This window comes from Buceros rhinoceros, unplaced genomic scaffold (genome assembly GCF_000710305.1).
Source record: "Buceros rhinoceros silvestris isolate BGI_N320 unplaced genomic scaffold, ASM71030v1 scaffold20822, whole genome shotgun sequence".
Taxonomy (NCBI): domain Eukaryota; kingdom Metazoa; phylum Chordata; class Aves; order Bucerotiformes; family Bucerotidae; genus Buceros; species Buceros rhinoceros.
This window is the reverse complement of record NW_010400993.1, coordinates 46,369-54,500: the sequence shown is the minus strand read 5'-3', so window position 1 is coordinate 54,500 and position 8,132 is coordinate 46,369. Positions and strand designations below refer to the sequence as shown.

Here is an 8,132-nt window from a genome sequence, read left to right as displayed (position 1 = left end):
CCCCCCCCCCCCACACGTATATGCACAAGTTCTCTCTTTCCACGCTAAGAGCCTCAGTCCGTAATAAAGAAATCTCAGGTGAGGCTGCAGGTTTGTGATCATGACCTTAAACGCTGTGTACGGGATTGAGAGTGTCCGTTATGAGGCTTTTAAGTAGTTCGTTGAGTTTGTCCTTGCGCTGTTGTCTATTCACCACCTTCCCCGAGCGCCTGTTTAGTTCTCGTGTCAGTTCTGCAGCCAGAGCTAAGGAGATGTAATTCCTCTGGTTCAAGTAAGGTGCCTCTGCGGGAGAAAACAACTTAGTTTTTACACTGTAATTAAAACCTGCCTGAATGCACAAATACAAAATTCTTTTCCCATAATAACTGAAGGATAACTCATCCTTGAATTAGGCTCTGGACTAATTACTGATTGCTTGATTCCCCCACATTATATATTCATTGGTTATTGTTCTTCCAAAATCCTTTTTCTAACTCAAAGCTGGAGCAAACCAGTGCTCATGGAAATCGGTGCAGCAATAAATCAGGGACTTGAAGTGTCTGATTTGCTTTTCAATGAGGAGAAAAACCGTTGGCAGCAATAATTCTTCTCAGAGAGAATAAGTCAATTTGTGATGTATTGTCTTGGCTCGTCAGAGGTTTTGTAATGGAAAGCCTATTCCAAAAAAGAAAAAAAAAGTTACTTCATTTATAATTCAGAAGTCTCCTCTGACTATTTCATTTATTAAGTGCCCTCTGAAGAGTTTCTGATAGTTCTTCTGAAAAAGCATCCCAAAAAGTTTGATGGCTTGACATATTTGCGTGGTTTTCCTTTTCCCTTGCTGCCTTGGAATCAAAATCTTGCCTTTGCCCCAGCTCACCCTGCATTTACTGGGCTGGGGGGGAACAAGTGGCTTGGTGCTGCTTTCTTGAGGAGGTTGCTGCCTCCTTATCCTTTATTTGCCCCCTCTGCACATTACCAAGACACATATGGGAGACCTCCACAGTTGAATGGGTTTTTTTCCCCTTCCAAGCAATAATTATTGATCTAAAGTTTAGTGAAAGTATAGTAGTATGTTTAAGCTGTTAGGTTACTGCTGTGAGTAGGTGTGGTGGGAATTTTCTGCCGGGCTAGGTACCCCTTAACAAGAAGCAGGTCTTCTGCACAGCTGCTGTTTGTCAGGGTGAGGGGTTTTGTGCCCCTCGCTGGGGCTGCCCCTCTGCTGCTGCCTGTCGTGTCATGACTGTCAGGGGAAAGGGACATTCCGTTGCAGTTAGCCAGAGGGTCGTTTTTCAGGACAGAGGATTTGCATGAACATTTTTCCATCTTCTGTTTTTCATCTCCACCCAGGACCAATTAAAAAAAAATTAGAAATGAGGAACTTAAACAGCACATTTTTTCTTCTACCCAGGTGTGACCATGGGTATCTCAGGGTAACCTCAGCTCTCCCCCAACTCCCTGTGTGACCCTGAGCAAATCTCCCGGCAGAGGGGCAGATCTAAACCAAACACTCGAGAGCCAGGGCTGCCCAGGCGTGCAACTGCCTTGGCACTAGGGAAAGCTCCTCTGCTCCTCGCCGAGGAGGAGGGCTGAAAGGGAAGAATATTCTTGTATTTGTGGAATAGTGGGCCCTGACTTCAGGATCCCTGATACAACTCATAGAGACCAGGGTCAAGTCAAGCTCTGGAAGAGGAATTATCCTGATTGCTCAGCTGGGTGGTGTAAAGCTCTCAGCCTTTAACGTTGTTGTTCCCTGTGATGATGCTCGGTCTATCCAGGTTACATTTTATTACAGCAAGTAAGCTCGTTATATTGTGGTATTAAAAGAGTACATAGGCTCAACATTTCCTAAAGAGCTGTGTGTGTCTTGGGTGCAAAGATACCAGCTCTGGATTGAGAAACTGCTCAGATTGCTGGAGAGCAGGATGGGGTTCTTGGGAGTATCGCTCTCTGTTCATCTTGTTCTTACTCTCTTCCCTGGCTTAGATGGGGGTTTGGTCCGACCCAAGACAGCCATTCTTATGTGTCACCTTTTCCAAGAAGAAAATCCCACAAAGTGTGACTAGATTGATAGAAATGAGGTTATCGCACTGATTAGGTGAGAGTGCTGCTCAAAGGCTGTTCCCAGGGTGCACTATGCTGGACTCTGATCAAGTGCCAAGAACTGCAGCTTTTTGGAATACTGATTTTTATTTTTTCCAGTCTGCAAACAGGTCCTTACTTGGCTTTAGTTCTGCTGCTAGATTGCACAGCAGAGGATTGCTGCTAGCTGGGGTTCAACACCTGCCCCACATCTAGAGAACACAGGAACAACTCTGTGATGTGAGCGCTCACGCAGAGCCCGAGCAGGTGAAAGCCCCTGAAAAGGAGCAAGCCTAGTCCCAGAATTCATCAATGCTCATCTCCGCTGTGGAAATCTCCCTGGCTTGCTCTGTGAATACTACAGAGAACTCAGGACAAGGTGGTGGTGTTGCCTTCGGAAGGACTAGTGACCACAGGATGTGTTGGTTCCTAGCTGTTCCCTGGGGTTCACGGAGCTTTTCTCAGGCCAGTGCTGGGAAGGCAGACTAATGCTTTCTCCCCTCAGCTGACCGGGATGTTCCCCAGCCTGCGGTCCCAGCCCTGGGTCTCACTCTCTTCTGTGATCACGCTTTTCCACATGGCTGATTCGTGGCTTTTGTTATAGAGCTTTGTGATGGAGCACGAAAGGCATGAAAGGCTGCTGCTTCCCTGCGTGGGAAGCCACACATCCACCCTTCTGGTTAAGGCAGTGGATGTGTAGATGTGTTCATACACCAGCCATGCCAAACCTGATCTGGTGTGCTAGTGCTAGAGACAAAAGGCAGCTTGGCTGCGTGTGCTGCAGAAGGAATCAGGTGCACCTCCTTCAGGTAAGTCCCTGGGTTTGTGTTTGTTTAATTACTGCCTACATTCCGTTCTTCCCGTTGGTCAGCTATCGGCCTCAGCGCTCTGCTGCTCTTGGCTGCATTCCTGAGGTTGCTCTTTGAAGGACTTGGAGTGGTTTAGATGCAAATACTGTCCTTTAAGTGCTGCCTAAATATCAACCTAGAAAAAAAGTCAAGTCTTGACAGAGGCTTTGCTGTAACTGGAGCTTTTTCTTAGGCGACAGCACAGAGCCAAAGTCTGAAGTCAGAACCCTTCATAACAAGAGAGGTGCATTAACTGGGCGCCCTTGAAGTTGTGGGGACTTGCATGGAGCGCCAGGAAAGCGTGTCTGGATGTATAAACATTATTACTCCCTTTTTACTGATAAGGATTTACGAAGTGCCTTTACTCCTTCCTGTTCTGCTGGAGAGCCTCTGAGGTGTAATCATTTCCATAGCAGGGCTGGAAGTAGATTCATCTGCAGCTGAATGCTGTGAAATGGCATTGTTGAGAATGTTATCGAGAGCAAACAGCACTGCTGATGCTATTGGTGGTCATGACTAGGAGGCCGAAAGAAGCTATCGAGCAAGAGAGCTCTTGGGCTGTGTTGCAGTTTGTGTTAGATGTTCCTCTCTTCAAACACCTGGCTCTGCAGTCCGAGTCCTGCTGAGGATGTGAGAACTGATCTGCATAAGCCTTTTTGTGGTTCCAGCAGAATACTGCAAGTTCTGCAAAACTCCCTGTTCAGGGGAATGCTGTATTCTGATGCTTGTTTCTTTGATTCCCCTAGAGGGACGTGACTTACTCTGAATTCTGCTGCGAGGCCATTAATGTGCTGGGAGGATTTTCCTGCTGGGCTTGAGGTTTCCTGCTGCAGGGCATCTGCGAAGGAGCAGAGAGCTGGGGTTTGGGCTCGGTGCGTTTGTGCTGCTCTGCATGTGGTGTCTGTGCCCCTCAGCACAGCCTAGCCTGGCCACCCGCCAGAAGAGATGTCCAAGGGGATCTTCCAGGGTTTTACCATGAGAACAAGCACATCTCTTAACTCATTAGACACTACCTAGAGCTACGTCCAGACTACTGCTAACCTAAGAGACTGCAACCTATTGCACAAAGACTGTACGTCCTTGGGGAAGATAGCCTTTAATGCCCCTGCTAAACAAGGGAACATCGTAACTCTCTGAAGGGGACCGTATATCAGCCTGAGCTGCCTTTTGTGCAGAGGTGTTGGACGTTGACTAGAGGTGATCCTGAACGTATTCACAGTTTCATCTTACCAGCGTAAGACGGGAAACTTACTCTGCTCCATGGCCTCTGAAATGTAAGAATTGCAGGAAATACATTTGTTTAACAAACCATACAAAAATCATACAGCTATATGGAAACTTAGTATGGAAATACTTTTCATTCTTATTTCTTTTCAGTTAGGAACTGGTGTGTTTCCAAGTGGCGTTTCAATATCTCGTTTCCATGCTAAGTGATGTTCTATGTTCCTTACAAAGCATGAAAATAACCACGACTACACTTCTCCCTTTCTAGTGCAGGTTATGAGAAGCTTTATCTGTGGTGTAAATTGCTGCGTTAGGACACTTTTCAAGTGCTGAGGTGTATCGCTGAGAGATGAAATGTGTTCACACTGTGCTACTCATGAGATCACTCAAAAGTGACTAAGATGGAAGTGCACCAAAAAAAAAGCTGTTCACCCTGTGATGCTCTTCGTAGGAGTCTGGAGAAGGGGTGGGACACAAGTGCGTGGTCTAAGCAGGAGGCTGTGGCTCAACGCTACCAGCTGGTGGTACCTCCAGCAGACGTGAAGGTAGTGCTGCGCAGGGCTGGGGAGGGAGAAGGACTCTTTCTCTGTGAGGTGTAGGAGCTGGAGCAGCTCTGTTGGGGAGCATGAGGCGAGAAGAGCCTTCGCTCTTCTGAAAGGCTTCTTGATAAAGAAGAGACCGAGGCAGATGTGCCTCTGGCCAGCTCAGTGTCCCATCTCACCCTATGGCACTCAGCAGTCTTGTTTCCTAAAAGTGAGAGGAAAAGGGAAACACCTTCTTTTTACCTTGTACCAGGACTCTGCTCTACAACAAGATTGGGGTTGGCATTGGAAGAAATACTGCTGTGTTTATTTTCTGAGATAATAGGAACAAAGCCAAACACTAATGTGTAACAGCTTCCCCGCCAGCACAACTGAAACAGCATAAAATCCACTGCGGGTCACATAGGTTCTGACCTTTCAGAGCACTGGGCATGGGCACAGGTAGAAGTGCTGCACGCAGGTGTCGCAGGGGACATGTGAGGGTCTTATTAGCATGTCACTGCTGAAACAGGGTGACAGGGCTGCAGTCAGTCTGTCTTTTCTCCATTTTTCTATCACCACTCCCTGCATCTTGTTCTGGTACCTGCAAGGTTTGTGGGTGGTTCTCCTTCATCTTTCATGAGGCTATGAAGGGAAGAAATTATTTTTAAGTGAAATTACATTGAAAAATGCAGCTGGATTTATACGGTTTGAGCCTTCTCTTGGCTTGGCCTGCGCTGTGGTGCTGCGGCTCGCTCTGGCCAGGCACAGGCGGGCAGCCCCGCTCCACCCGCACAGCCTGGACCACCTGGTTATGGCACTACCCGCTGCTTGTAACAAACAGCCGGGGTGTTAGAAATAATCCTCAGAATTTGTGCCTATTTCTTTTCCTTTTCAGTGATCCGCAGTCGCTCAGAAATTGCTCTATTTCACTGCCCAGAGAGCAATCCATAACCTGAGGGATTTAGGAGAAAAAGCAAGTGAAAATCTGAAGACTCTTCATGGAAGAGATGACAAGTCCTCAGGAAATGCTTTCTGCATATTTTAGGAAGAGTTTTTGTACGTGGTGGTAACAACGTTGTAGATTCTCCTATTCGTGCTATTCAGTATGTTAAGTAGCCGTAAGTATATGCATTTGAGATGATGATTAAGAAGTTTTCTGTTGGGCTTACCGAAAAGTGCTGCTTTTCGAAAAGAGCTCAGTGTTAAATAAAAATTATAGGCTGTGAACCGAAAAATCCTAGTTATCGTGTTAATCTGGAAGGGAATTAATTTTCAGTTGAACCCTTGAAAGCTGACTCTGAAGTTTTTCATATAAAGAAGAAAAACATATTGCTACAAGAAGCTTTTTCTATTTCTCTTTTTTAAGGGTTTTTTCCCTTGTCTGTGTAAAGAGGAAAAGAAAAGATTGTATTCAGAAGGTATTATCTACAGTCTAAAGTTTTGATAACCCACAGTAGAGAAAAATAGAGCATCTTTCTCTTTTATTGCAGCACATCTATCGTCTTCCTGCTCTCTGCTAATCATCTTCGATGCGTCTTCATCTTTTCAAGCCCACTATTTACAGTGGGACCTCTCCACGTACTCCAGCTCTTCGTAGTCATTGATTTCACCCTTACTCAACCAGGACACCCTTCCCATGCTGTGTCTAACGACTGCATTTACATTTCTTTGTTCTCATCAAGGGAAATCAGATTGCAGCTAATGTTAACATGCAAATTTAGAACTATCTTTATTAGACTTGGAGTGGGAGGGTTTTCTCCCTGTCCTCAGGTTACCCAGCAAAGTGGGATTTCCCTGGCAGTGGGTGATTTCCTGGGCCATGATTCAACGCCTTTTGCTTCAGCAAGGCATCAGGGCCTCTTTAAGCAAGCTGCTCATTCTCTTCATTCCTTGCAAACCCATCTTGGTGGATCAAGAAGGTTAAAATCGTGTGATTACTGTACCGCATGCAGTGTGGAGTTTCTTAGATTTTACTAATTGGTTTTATATGCTTTCAGTAAAGCTCTTAGTATGTCCTGCTCTGTCTCTAGCGTGTGTAGTGGTTTCTGTATATGATTTACATCCATGGGGGTTTGTAGGCTCTTTGCTCTTGAGACCAGCTTCTCTTAGAAATACTCTTGAAGTTGCAAGTCAAAAGCTGGAAGGTGTGGAGGTACCTGTAGTCGCTGATCTGTGAACAGCCCTGTGTGAGTAGTCGGTCATTCAGGATTCAGTTCTGCCATTGGTCATCTCACGTGATTGTCCTCAGCATCTCTCTTGCACTGCAGCAGCCAACAGAAGCAGCCACTGTTATTTCCTTTGGTTGGCCTTTGTTCTTTCTTTAATTGTCCCTTCCTTAGGCAACAAGCAGCTGAACCGGAGTTAGGGAGGCCGAGCGCCCTGGCTCAGCCACACTATCTGACCAGGCATTTTCTTACTGGGTAGTGATGATGTTGGGAAGCCATTTACTTCTGTCAGCTTTGTTTGTGGCCAGATGCTTTATTAAATTCTCCAGTGGAGAGTAAATTCTCTCCATTCCTGCACCAGTTTAACATCCAGTCCCAAAGGCTTTTTCATTTCGTAGAGTTATGCACCTGTCAAGTGCAAGTGGAAAGTAAAGAGCCCAGAGTGAGAATAATGAAAGGAGGCTCAACCCCTCCAACAGCCGTTGTCAGGTGTGTGATGTGTGTAAGCCTCCTTCTCAGATGTGCCGGAAGGAAATTTGTGCTCACTTCTAAACACGTGTGGAGCTTTTTATTTAATGGGAAAGTATTGAGCATGAAACCAGGTGGGCTCGCCGGTGCTTCCTGGGCAGCAGCAGCAGGAGGTGAGATACTGGAGGGAGCCGATGGTGTGGTGAGAGGGTGTTTGGCCTCAGCCGGAGGCAGAGATGACAGGGAAATGAAGGGAATAGGTGCCGATGGGCTGAGGGCTGGAGGTGGGACCAGGAGCTGCAGGTAGTAACGTTCTGACCAAAGCTCTTGTGCCTTTTGCCAGTTATTGCAGATCATGCTGTGTGCTCAATTCACCAGTGAAAAGAAACGGATGCCACAAGACATCATATATATGTTTGAAATATTTATTTATTTGTACTTTTAATGGAATTTGCTGATGGCATTTTCTCCAGGTGACATGAGGATAGTACGAAATGACCATGTTGTGAGTGAGGTGCCTGGCAAGAGCTCCAGTTAGTCTTCCAGACCACCTGAGGCTTCTCCACTCTTACTAATAGCATCTTTGTTTCTACAGCTGTCGAAGAGCTGAGCTGTGGAGAGGAAGCATAAGGCTGTGGGCTTATGTTGCCTCTCAGCAGGCTTCAGAAATTGCATGCAAAGCCCTCCTTATCCCTGAGCAGAGTTGCTAGGACGAGTGCTGCATTGCTGCCTGGCTGCACGCGTGGATGCCTGCATGGGTGCATGACTGCGTGCATGCCGCCCTTCACGTGCTGCCCCGTGTTTCACGGTCATGCAGGGGCCAGCAAGCTCTGACTTCCCTT

The 8,132-nt window shown here is 46.6% G+C and overlaps 1 protein-coding gene across 2 annotated transcripts in view; it reads left to right on the top strand.

Moving 5' to 3' along the window:
• Positions 1-8,132, top strand: part of KCNIP1 (Kv channel interacting protein 1) — a 54,162-nt gene that overhangs the window by 19,895 nt on the left and 26,135 nt on the right. The window lies entirely within an intron of this gene.